Source organism: Arachis ipaensis, chromosome B6 (genome assembly GCF_059453495.1).
Source record: "Arachis ipaensis isolate K30076 ecotype BB chromosome B6, ASM5945349v1, whole genome shotgun sequence".
NCBI lineage: Eukaryota > Viridiplantae > Streptophyta > Magnoliopsida > Fabales > Fabaceae > Arachis > Arachis ipaensis.
The window spans coordinates 121,604,869-121,618,438 of record NC_142441.1 but is presented as its reverse complement, the minus strand read 5'-3'; the positions used below and the strand labels follow the sequence as shown (position 1 = coordinate 121,618,438).

Sequence of the window (13,570 nt, the reverse complement as noted above, 5' to 3'; positions counted from 1 at the left end):
CACTAATTCAAGTGCTAAGGACACACAAGACAGCTCTTGGGTGGTCCATAGGTGACCTTAAGGTCATAAGCCCAGCTAGATGCATGCACAAGATCTTATTGGAGGACAATGCTAAGCCAGTGGTTCAACCACAGAGGCGGCTAAATCCAGCCATGAAGGAAGTGGTGCAGAAAGAGGTCACCAAATTACTGGAGGCTGGGATTATTTATCCTATTTCTGATAGCCCCTGGGTGAGCCCTGTCCAAGTTGTCCCCAAAAAGGGAGGCATGACAGTGGTTCATAATGAAAAAAATGAACTGGTTCCTACAAGAACAGTTACAGGGTGGCGCATGTGTATTGACTACAGAAGGCTCAATACAGCCACCAGAAAGGATCATTTTCCTTTACCATTCATAGACCAGATGCTAGAAAGACTAGCAGGTCATGATTATTACTATTTTTTGGATGGCTATTCAAGCTACAACCAAATTGCAGTAGATCCCCAGGATCAAGAGAAAACAGCATTCACATGTCCATCTGGAGTGTTTGCTTACAGAAGGATGCCATTTGGGCTGTGTAATGCGCCTGCCACCTTTCAGAGATGCATGCTCTCTATTTTCTCTGATATGGTGGAAAATTTTCTGGAAGTCTTCATGGATGACTTCTCAGTATATGGAGACTCATTGAGCTCCTGTCTTGATCACCTGACACTGGTTTTGAAAAGATGCCAAGAGACTAACCTGGTTTTAAACTGGAAAAAATGTCACTTTATGGTGACTGAAGGGATTGTCCTTGGACATAAAATTTTAAACAAGGGAATAGAGGTGGATCAAGCTAAAATAAAAGTAATTAAAAAATTACCACCACCTGCCAATGTTAAGGCAATCAGAAGCTTTTTGGGGCATGCAGGATTCTATAGGAGGTTTATAAAGGATTTTTCAAAAATTGCAAAACCTCTAAGCAACCTGCTAGCTGCTGACACGCTATTTGTGTTTGACACAGAGTGCCTGCAGGCGTTTGAAACTCTGAAAGCTAAGCTGGTCACAGCACCAGTTATCTCTGCACCAGACTGGACATTACCATTCGAATTAATGTGTGATGCTAGTGATCACGCCATTAGTGCAGTACTGGGGCATAGGCATGACAAGCTTCTGCATGTCATTTATTATGCTAGCCGTGTTTTAAATGATGCCCAGAAAAATTACACAACCACAGAAAAGGAATTACTTGCAGTGGTCTATGCCATTGACAAATTTAGATCATACTTAGTAGGATCAAAAGTGATTGTGTACACTGACCATGCTTCTCTTAAATATCTACTCACAAAGCAGGATTCAAAACCCAAGCTCATAAGATGGGTGTTGCTTCTGCAAGAGTTTGATATAGAAATAAGAGACAGAAAAGGAACAGAGAACCAAGTGGCTGATCATCTGTCCCGGATAGAGCCAGTAGAAGGGACGTCCTTCCCCTCTCTTGAAATCTCTGAGACCTTTTCGGATGAGCATTTGTTTGCCATTCAGGAAATACCATGGTTTGCAGACATTGCAAACTATAAAGCTGCAAGGTTCATGCCCAAGGAGTACAGCAGGCAACAAAAGAAAAAATTAATTACTGATGCAAAGTACTACTTGTGGGATGAACCCTATCTCTTTAAGAGATGTGCAGACGGAATAATCCGTAGGTGTGTGCCTAGAGAAGAAGCACAGAGGATCTTATGGCATTGCCATGGATCACAATATGGAGGCCATTTCAGAGGTGAGCGAACAGCCACCAAGGTCCTCCAATGTGGCTTCTACTGGCCTACCCTATATAGAGATTCCCGAGAGTTTGTACGTAACTGTGACAGCTGCCAAAGAGCTGGTAATCTGCCTCATGGTTACGCCATGCCTCAACAAGGGATCTTGGAGATTGAGTTGTTTGATGTATAGGGAATCGACTTCATGGGACCTTTCCCACCACCATACTCAAACACTTATATTCTGGTGGCAGTCGATTACGTATCAAAATGGGTAGAGGCCATTGCCACACCGACTAATGATACTAAGACAGTGCTGAAGTTCCTCCAGAAACATATCTTCAGCAGGTTTGGTGTCCCTAGAGTACTAATCAGTGATGGGGCACTCACTTCTGCAACAAACAGCTTTATTCTGCCATGGTCCGGTATGGGATTAGCCACAAGGTGGCCACTCCATATCATCCACAGACAAATGGGCAAGTTGAAGTTTCTAATAGAGAACTAAAAAGAATCCTGAAACGGACTGTAAGTACCCGTAGAAAGGATTGGGCAAGAGGCTTGGATGATGCTCTGTGGGCTTACAGAACAGCATTCAAAACTCCTATAGGGACCTCTCCATACCAGCTTGTATATGGTAAGGCCTGTCATATGCCCGTGGAACTGGAACATAAGGCCTACTGGGCAACCAGATTCCTGAACTTTGATGCCAAATTAGCCAGAGAAAAAAGATTGCTCCAGCTAAATGAGCTAGAGGAATTTAGACTCACTGCTTTCGAAAATGCCAAGCTTTATAAGGAAAAATAAAAAAGATGGAATGACAGAAAGCTGTCATCAAGAGTCTTTGAACCAGGACAAAAGGTTTTGTTGTTTAACTCTAGGCTCAGGCTATTCCCTGGGAAACTAAAATCCCGGTGGAGGGGACCATATATGATTACAAGTGTATCACCATATAGTTATGTGGAGCTTCAAGACATTGATTCTGATAAGAAGTTCATTATTAATGGACAGGGAATCAAACACTATCTTGAAGGTAATGTTGAGCAAGAGTGCTCAAGGCTGAGGCTAGATTAAAAGCTCAGCAAGGTCCAGCTAAAGACAATAAAGAAGCGCTTGCTGGGAGGCAACCCAGCCATTGGGGAAACTTTTTCTGTTGTTTTGCCCTATTCTTGATTTTATTTGTTTATATAAAGTTTACTATTAATAAGGCAAGGAGTCAATTGCATAGGTTCACAGGGTTACAGAAGGATTCAGCAATCAAAACAGAGAAAAAGAGCTCACTGGCAAGAAAACGCCAGTAAGAGGCACAACTGGGCATTTAACGCCAGTAATGATAGCCATCTGGGCATTAAACGCCAGAAAGAAGCAGCTTCTGGGCGTTTAACGCCAGATTGACAGCATCCTGGGCGTTCAGAAAAATGCCCAACGACAAAGGAGTTCCTAGCGTTCAACGCCAGAAAGAAGCAACAGCTGGGCGTTGAACGCCCAGGAGAAGCAGCATTTGGGCGTTAAACGCCCAAAACATGCAGCATTTGGGCGTTTAACGCCAGGATGGTGGGGAGGAGGTAAATTCGTTTTTATTTCACAATTTTTTTTAATTTTCATGTTTCAATTCATGATTTCTTGCATAAACATGTTACAAACCCTAATTTCTAAAAACCCTAATTTCTAAAAACCCTACTTTAAAAATATCAAATGTATCTTAATCCATAAACACAAATTCTTTTTCAATCCAATCCAACTCTTTTTCAAATTTTCCAAAACAAATATATCTCTTTTCCTTCTAAAATTTTTTCAACTCATCAATATCTTTTTCAAATCTCCACATTATCTTTTTCAAAATCCAAATTTATCTTTTTCAAATATCTTTCATATCTTTTCAATTTTAAATCACATCTTTTCATACCATACCTATTTTTTATAAATCATATCTTCTATCTTATCTTTTTTTAAAATTTTCGAAAAACCCACCCCCTCCCTTTTAAATCCACATTCGGCCTCCCTCCTCTCATCCACCATTCGACACTAGATCTCCTTCTATCCCTCTCCTTTCTTTTCTTTTGCTTGAGGACAAGTAAACCTCTAAGTTTGGTGTGTTTATCCGTGATCACTAAACTATACCCACAAAGATCATGGCTCCTAAAGGAAAACAACCCATTCCAAGAGGCAAGAAAGAGAGTATTCCAAAACCAATTTGGAATCAAGGGAAGTTCTTAACAAAAGAACATTCAGACCATTACTACAAAATAATGGGTCTAAGATCAGTGATCCCGGAAGTTAGGTTCGATCTGAAAGAAGATGAATATCCGGAGATCCAAGAGCAGATTCGAAACAGGAACTGGGAAGTCCTAGCTAATCCTGAAACAAAAGTGGGAAGGAATATGGTTCAGGAGTTTTACGCTAATCTGTGGCAAACAGACAGGCAGAGAATATCTGGAACTGCCCTCTATGACTATCGGACTGTGGTCAGAGGAAAAGTTGTTCACATCCACCCTAACAAAATCAGGGAGATCTTTAAGCTACCTCAGCTGAAAGATGACCCAGACTCCTTCAATAGGAGAATGATGAGAACAAACAAGGGTCTGGATAAGATTCTAGAGGATATATGCATCCCTAGAGCCAGGTGGACCACCAGCAACAAGGGTGTCCCAAATCAACTCAAGAGAGAAGATCTCAAACCAGTCACCAGAGGATGGCTGGACTTCATTGGGCGTTCTATATTGCCCACTAGCAACCGTTCTGAAGTCACCGTTAAAAGAGCAGTGATGATCCATTGCATTATGTTGGGAAAAGAAGTGGAAGTTCATCAACTGATTCCATCTGAATTTTACATACTTGCAAACAAGAACTCCAAAGATGCCAGGTTGGCTTATCCAAGCCTAATCTCTATGCTCTGCAAGGATGCTGGAGTAAGGATGGGAATAACGGAGTACATCTCAGTGGAGCAACCAATCACTAAAACCACAATGGAAAAACAACAAGTGCAGGATGACCCCATCAAGAGGAGGGCGCAAGAATTTCTCCCGGAAGTCCCTCAATTTGAATATTGGGAACAGCTGGAAGCATCTGTCACCAAGTTGCAAGAATCTATGGACCAAATAAAGGAAGAACAGCAAAATCAAAACAGTATGCTCTGCAAACTGCTCAGGGAACAAGAAGAGCAAGGGCGTGACTTAAAGGAACTGAAGCGTCAGAAGTTATCTCTTGAAGGACCAAGCACCCCACAGACTAGAGGAACATCCACATCCCAAACTCAAGGTTGTTGAGTTCTAATCTTAGCCTTAACTCTGTGATAATTGCTCTTATTTGAGTTTTACCTTAGAAGTTATAGTAGTAATTAGAAGTTATTTTATCTCCAATTAAGCTATAATTTATTTTTCTCATCATCATTAAACATGAATAAAATAGAAGATTTTCTTTAGAATAAGGAGGCAATATTTTTCGGAATTTTAATAAAACAAATTCTAATTGTTTACATGTGGTGGCAATGCTTTCTGCCTTCTGAATGAATGCCTAAACAGAGCATATGTCTTTGGAATTTGATGTTCTTGAATATTAAATATGTTGGCTCTTGAAAGAATGATGAATATGAGACATGTTATTGATAATCTGAAAAATCATAAAAATGATTCTTGAAGCAAGAAAAAGCAGTGAATACAAAGCTTGCAAAAAAAAAAAAGAGCAAGCAGAAAAAGCCAATAGCCCTTAAAACCAAAATGCAAGGGTAATAAAAAGGATCCAAGGCTTTGAGCATCAGTGGATAGGAGGGCCTAAGGGAATCAAATCCTGGTCTAAGCAGCTAAACCAAGCTGTCCCTAACCATGTGCTTGTGGCGTGAAGGTGTCAAGTGAAAACTTGAGACTGAGCGGTTAAAGTCAAGGTCCAAAGCAAAAAGAAGAGTGTGCTTAAGAACTCTGGACACCTTTAATTGGGGACTTTAGCAAAGCTGAGTCACAATCTGAAAAGGTTCACCCGATTATGTGTCTGTGGCATTTATGTATCCGGTGGTAATACTGGAAAACAAAGTGCTTAGGGCCACGGCCAAGACTCATAAAGTAGCTGTGTTCAAGAATCAACATACTGAACTAGGAGAATCAATAACATTATCTGAATTCTAAGTTCCTATAGATGCCAATCATTCTGAGCTTCAATGGATAAAGTGAGATGCCAAAACTGTTCGAAAGCAAAAAGCTACTAGTCCCGCTCATCTAATTAGAATCTGAGCTTCACTCAAGAACTCTGAGATATTATTGCTTTGTGACTTATTTGTATTCTATTTTATTTGTCTAGTTGCTTGGAGACAAGCAACAGTTTAAGTTTGGTGTTGTGATGAGCGGATATTTTATACGCTTTTTGGGGTTAATTTCATATAGTTTTTAGTATGATTTGGTTAGTTTTTAGCATATTTTCATTATTTTTTAGGCAAAATTCATATTTCTGGACTTTACTATGAGTTTGTGTAATTTTCTATAATTTCAAGTATTTTCTGGCTGAAATTGAGGGAGCTGAGCAAAAATCTGATTCAGGCTGAAAAAGGACTGCTGATGATGTTGGATTCTGACCTCTCAACACTCGGAATGGATTTTCTGGAGCTACAAAAGTCCAATTGGCGCGCTTCCAATTGCGTTGGAAAGTAGACATCCAGGCTTTCCATCAATATATAATAGTCCATACTTTGCTCAAGGATAGATGACGTAAACTGGCGTTCAACACCAGTTCCATGTTGCAGTCTGGTGTCCAGCGCTAGAAACAGGTTACAAGTTGGAGTTCAACGCCAGAAACAGGTTACAACCTGGCGTTGAACACCCAAAACAGCCCAGGCACGTGAGAAGCTTAAGTCTCAGCCCCAGCACACACTAAGTGGGCCCCAGAAGTGGATTTCTGCACTATCTATCATAGTTTACTCATTTTCTGTAAACCTAGGTTACTAGTTTAGTATTTAAACAACTTTTAGAGATTTATTTTGTATCTCATGACATTTTAGATCTGAACTTTGTAATCTCTGATGGCATGAGTCTCTAAACTCCATTGTTGGGGGTGAGGAGCTCTGCTGTGTTTCGATGAATTAATGCAACTATTTCTGTTTTCCATTCAAACATGCGTGTTCCTATCTAAGATATTCATTTGCGCTTAATTATAGAGAAGGTGATGATCCGTGACACTCATCACCTTCCTCAATCCATGAACGTATGTCTGACAACCACCTCCGTTCTACATCAGATTGAATGAGTATTGGTGCGCAGAAATTGTGATTACACTTTGATTATGTAAAATTCATTGCTCTTTCTTTCCCTGGCAATGGCACCAAAAAACATGATGCTAATACCATGGTTCACAACTTCGCACAACTAACCAGCAAGTGCACTGGGTCGTCCAAGTAATACCTTACGTGAGTAAGGGTCGAATCCCACGGAGATTGTTGGTATGAAGCAAGCTATGGTCACCTTGTAAATCTCAGTCAGGCGGATATAAAATAGTAATGGGGTTTTCAAAATTAATTAATAAAATAAGGATAGAAATACTTATGTAACTAATTGGTGAGAATTTCAGATAAGCGTATGGAGATGCATTCGTTCCTCTGAACCTCTGCTTTCCTGCTGTCTTCATCCAATCAATCTTACTCCTTTCTATGGCTGGCTTTATGTAAGGATGTCACCGGTGCCAATGGCTACTTTCGATCTCTCTCGGGAAAATGGTCCAAATGCTCTGTCACAGCACGGCTAATCGTCTGGAGGCATCACCCTTGTCGTTCGTTGCATCCTATTCCTCTCTGTGAAAATGGTCCGATGCGCTGTCACTGCATGGCTAATCATCTTGGAGGTTCTCGATCATACTGGAATAGGATTTACTATCCTTTTGCGTCTGTCACTACGCCCAGCACTCGCGAGTTTGGAGTTCGTCACAGTCATTCAATCCCAGAGTCCTACTCGGAATACCACGGACAAGGTTTAGACTTTTCGGACCCTCATGAATGCCGCCATCAATCTAGCTTATACCACGAAGATTCTGATTAAGAGATCTAAGAGATACTCATTCAATCTAATGTAGAACGGAAGTGGTTGTCAGGCATGCGTTCATAGGGAATGATGATGATTGTCATGTTCATCACATTCAGGTTGAAGTGCGAATGAATATCTTAGAAGCGGAACAAGTGAATTGAATAGAAAACAGTAGTACTTTGCATTAATCTTTGAGGAACAGCAGAGCTCCACACCTTAATCTATGGAGTGTAGAAACTCTACCGTTAAAAATACATAAGTGAAAGGTCCAGGCATGGCCGAATGGCCAGCCCCTCTGATCTAAGAACCAGGTGTCCAAAGATGATCCAAAGATGTCTAATACAATAGTAAAAAGTCCTATTTATAATAAACTAGCCACTAGGGTTTACAGAAGTAAGTAATTGATGCATAAATCCACTTCCGGGGCCCACTTGGTGTGTGCTTGGACTGAGCTTGAATGTTACACGTGCAGAGGCTCTTTCTGGAGTTGAACGCCAGCTTTTGTGCCATTTTGGGCGTTGAACTCCACTTTGCAACTTGTTTCTGGAGCTGGACGCCAGAATTGGGCAGAGAGCTGGCGTTGAACGCCAGTTTGCATCATCTAAACTTGGGCAAAGTATGGACTATTATATATTGCTGGAAAGCCCTGGATGTCTATTTTCCAACGCAATTGAAAGAGCGCCATTTTGAGTTCTATGGCTCCAGAAAATCCATTTTGAGTGCCGGGAGGTCAGAATCCAACAGCATCAGCAGTCCTTCTTCAACCTCTGAATCTGATTTTTGCTCAAGTCCCTCAATTTCAGCCAGAAAATACCTGAAATCACAGAAAAGCACACAAACTCATAGTAAAGTCCAGAAATGTGAATTTAACATAAAAACTAATGAAAACATCCCTAAAAGTAACTAGATTCTACTAAAAACATACTAAAAACAATGCCAAAAAGCGTATAAATTATCCGCTCATCACAACACCAAACTTAAATTGTTGCTTGTCCCCAAGCAACTGAAAATCAAATAGGATAAAAAGAAGAGAATATACTATAAATTCCAAACTATCAATGAAACATAGCTCCAATCAAATGAGCGGGACTTATAGCTTTTTGCCTCTTGAATAGTTCTGGCGTCTCACTTTATCCATTGAGGTTCAGAATGATTGGCATCTATAGGAACTCAGAGTTCAGATAGTGTTATTGATTCTCCTAGTTCAGTATGATGATTCTTGAACACAGCTATTTTATGAGTCTTGGCCGTGGCCCTAAGCACTTTGTTTTCCAGTATTACCACCAGATACATAAATGCCACAGACACATAATTGGGTGAACCTTTTCAGATTGTGACTCTGCTTTGCTAAAGTCCCCAATTAGAGGTGTCCAGGGTTCTTAAGTACACTCTTTTTTTTTGCTTTGGACCTTGACTTTAACCGCTCATTCTCAAGTTTTCACTTGACACCTACACGCCACAAGCACATGGTTAGGGACAGCTTGGTTTAGCCGCTTAGACCGGGATTTTATTCCTTTAGGCCCTCCTATCCACTGATGCTCAAAGCCTTGGGATCCTTTTTATTTGCCCTTGCCTTTTGGTTTTAGGGGTTATTGGCTTTTTGCTCTTGCCTCTTGGTTTTAAGAGCTTTTGGCTTTTTCTGCTTGCTTTTTCTGTAAGCTTTGTTCTTTGCTGCTTTTTCTTGCTTCAAGAATCATTTTTATGATTTTTCAGATTATCAAATAACATGTCTCCTTGTCATCATTCTTTCAAGAGCCAACATATTTAACATTCTTAAACAACAACTTCAAAAGACATATGCACTGTTCAAGCATTCATTCAGAAAACAAGAAGCATTGTCACCACATCAATATAATTAAGCTAAGTTCAAGGATAAATTCAAAACTCATGTACTTCTTATTCTTTTGAATTAAAACATTTTTCATTTAAGAGAGGTGATGGATTCATAGGATATTCATAACTTTAAGACATAGTTACTAACTACTAATGATCATGTAATGAAGACACAAACATGGATAAGCACTTAACATAGAAAATGAAAAACAGAGAAAGTAAGAACAAGGAATGAGTCCACCTTAGTGATGGTGGCGTTTCCTTCTTGAGGAACTAATGATGTCCTTGAGCTCTTCTATGTCTCTTCCTTGTCTTTGTTGCTCCTCCCTCATTACTTTTTGATCTTCTCTGATTTCATGAAGGATGATGGAGTGCTCTTGATGTTCCACCCTTAGTTGTCCCATATTGGAACTTAATTCTCCTAGGAAGGTGTTGATTTGCTCCCAAGAATTCTGTGGAGAAAAATGTATCCCCTGAGGTATCTCAGGGATCTCTTGATGATGAGCTTCTTCATGTGTCTGTTGAGATCCATGAATGTGCTCTCTTGTTTGCTCCATCCTTTTCTTAGTGATGGGCATGTGAGATGAATCTTTCCATCTCCCATGGCTCAGAGGTGGAAGCAATTGTCTTCCCTTTCCTCTTTCTTGAGGTTTCTCTGGCCTTAGGTGCCATTAATGGTAATGGCAACACAAAAAGCTTATGCTTTTACCACACCAAACTTAGAATTTTGCTCGCCCTCGAGCAAAAGAAGAAAGAATAGAAGAAGAAGAAGAAGAAGAAGATATGGAGGAGATGGAGGGATGTGTGTATGGATGTGAGTGGTGAATGGAAAACAGAAGGGATGATCATGAATGGAGAGAGGGAGGGTGAGGTGGGTGGGGATCCTGTGAGATTCACAGATCCTTAGATGATCCTGTGGGGTCCACAGATCCTAAAATGATCCTGTGGGGTTCACAGATCCTGAGGTGTTCAAGGATTTACAACCTTGCACCAAATTAGTCATGTAAAATGCCCTTGCACACAACTCTGGGCGTTCAGCGCCAGGTTGGTTCCCATTTTGGACGTTCAACGCCCATTTGTTGCCCATTTCTGGCGTTGAACGCCAGAACCATGCTTGTTCTGGGCGTTCAGCGCCAGCTCCTCTCCAGGGTGCAATTCTGGCGTTCAGCGCCTAGATGCTGCCCATTTGAGCGTTCAGTGCCAGAACCATGCTCTGTTCTGGCGTTGAACGCCAGGCAGATGCTTCCTCCAGGGTGTGATTTTTCTTCTGCTGTTTTTGATTCCGTTTTCAATTTTTATATTTATTTTGTGACTCCTCATGATCATGAACCTACAAAGACATATAACTAAGAAAAAAATATAGTTAGATAAATAAAAATTGGGTTGCCTTCCAACAAGTGCTTCTTTAATGTCAATAGCTTGACAGTGGGCTCTCATGGAGCCTTACAGATGTTCAGAGCATTGTTGAGACTCTCCAACACCAAACTTAGAGTTTGGTTGTGGCCTCCCAACACCAAACTTAGAGTTTGACTGTGGGGGCTTTGTTTGACTCTGCTTTGAGAGAAGCTTTTTCTGCTTCCTCTCCATGGATGCAGAGAGAGATCCTTGAGTTGTAAACACAAGGTTGTCCTTATTTAATTGAAGGATCAATTCTCATCTATCCACATCAATCACAGCTCTTGCTGTGGCTAGGAAAGGTCTTCCTAGGATGATGGATTCATCCTCTTCCTTTTTAGTATCCAGGACTATGAAATCAGCAGGGATGTAAAGGCCTTCAACCTTTACTAACACGTCCTCTACTTGTCCATAAGCCTGTTTTCTTGAATTATCTGCCATCTCTAATGAGATTTTAGCAGCTTGCACCCCATAGATTCCCAGTTTCTTTATTACAGAGAGGGGCATGAGGTTTATTCCTGAACCAAGGTCACAAAGAACCTTAAAGATCATGGTGCCTATGGTACAAGGTATTATGAACTTTTCAGGATCCTGTCTCTTCTGAGGCAATGTCAGTTGATCCAGATCACTTAGTTCATTGATGAACAAGGGAGGTTCATCTTCCCAAGTATCAATGCCAAATAATTTGGCATTTAGCTTCATGATTGCACCAAGGAACTTGGCAGCTTGTTCTTCAGTAACATCCTCATTCTCTTCAGAAGAGGAATACTCATCAGAGCTCATGAATGGCATAAGGAGGTTTAATAGAATCTCTATGGTCTCTAGATGAGCCTCAGATTCCTTTGGTTCCTCAGGGGGAAACTCCTTATTGATCACTGGACGTCCCAGGAGGTCTTCCTCCTTAGGATTCACGTCCTCTCCTTCCCTTACAGGTTCGGCCATGATGCTTATGTCAATGGCCTTGCACTCTCCTTTTGGATTTTCTTCTGTATTGCTTGGGAGAGTACTAGGAGGGATTTCAGTGATCCTTTTACTCAGCTGGCCCACTTGTGCTTCCAAATTTCTAATGGAAGATCTTGTTTCATTCATGAAACTCACAGTGGCCTTAGATAAATCAGAGACTAAATTTGCTAAGCTAGATGGATTCTACTCAGAATTCTCTATCTGTTGCTGAGTGGATGATGGAAAAGGCTTGCTATTGCTAAACCTGTTTCTTCCACCATTATTAAAGCCTTGTTGAGGCTTTTGATCCTTCCATGAGAAATTTGGATGATTTCTCCATGATGGATTATAGGTGTTTCCATAAGGTTCACCCATGTAATTTACCTCTGCTATTGCAGGGTTCTCAGGATCATAAGCTTCTTCTTCAGGAGAAGCCTCTTGAGTACTGTTGGATGTAGCTTGCATTCCATTCAGACTCTGAGAAATCATATTGACTTGCTGAGTCAATATTTTATTCTGAGTCAATATGGCATTCAGAGTATTAACTTCAAGAACTCCCTTCTTCATAGGCGTCCCATTACTCACAGGATTCCTCTCAGAAGTGTACATGAACTGGTTATTAGCAACCATGTCAATGAGTTCTTGAGCTTCTGCAGGCGTTTTCTTTAGGTGAATGGATCCTCCTGCAGAAGTATCCAATGACATCTTTGATAGCTCAGATAAACCATCATAGAAGATATCCAGGATGGTCCATTCTGAAAGCATGTCAGAAGGACACTTTTTGGTCAGCTGCTTGTATCTTTCCCAAGCTTCATAGAGGGATTCACCTTCTTTCTGTCTGAAAGTTTGAACATCAGCTCTAAGCTTGCTCAGCTTTTGAGGAGGAAAGAACTTGGCTAAGAAAGCCGTGACCAGCTTATCCCAAGAGTTCAGGCTGTCTTTGGGTTGAGAGTCCAACCATATTCTAGCTCTGTCTCTTACAGCAAAAGGGAAAAACATGAGCCTGTAGACTTCAGGATTTACTCAATTAGTCTTAACAGTATCACAGATCTGCAAGAATTCAGTTAAGAACTGAAAATGATCTTCAGATGGAAGTCCATGAAACTTGCAGTTCTGCTGCATCAGAGAAACTAGCTGAGGTTTCAGCTCAAAGTTGTTTGTTCCAATAGCAGGAATGGAGATGCTTCTTCCATGTAAATTGGAATTAGGTGCAGTAAAGTCACCAAGCATTCTCTTACATTATTGTTGTTAGGTTCGGCTGCCATCTCCTTTACTTGTTCAAAATTTTCAATAAGGTTGTCTCTGGATTGTTGTAATTTAGCTTCTCTTAGTTTTCTCTTCAGAGTCCTTTCAGGTTCTGGATCAGCTTTAACAAGAATGCCTTTTTCTCTGTCCCTGGTCATAAGAAAGAGAAGAGAAAAAGAAAAGAAGAGGAATCATCTATGTCACAGTAAAGAGGTTCCTTATTGTTAGTAGAAAAAGAAGAAGAAGAAAAATTCGAACACAGATAGAAGAGGGGGTTCGAATTTGGTGAGTGATGTGAGGAAGAGATGTTAGTAGATGAATAAATAAATAGAATAAGAGGAGAGAGGGAGAGGATTTTCGAAAATAATTTTTGAAAAAGAGTTAGTGATTTTCGAAAATAGTTTTTGAAAAAGGTTAGTAATTTTCGAAAATTAAAATTAAAAAT

The 13,570-nt window shown here is 40.5% G+C and overlaps 1 non-coding gene across 1 annotated transcript; it reads left to right on the top strand.

Annotated features, from left to right (window-relative positions):
• Nucleotides 1-12,639: 12,639 nt before the first annotated feature.
• Nucleotides 12,640-12,747, top strand: LOC148562528 (small nucleolar RNA R71). The gene has a single exon (XR_015887126.1). It is a non-coding gene; the product is annotated as a small nucleolar RNA R71 (small nucleolar RNA).
• The last annotated feature ends 823 nt before the right edge of the window (nt 12,748-13,570 follow it).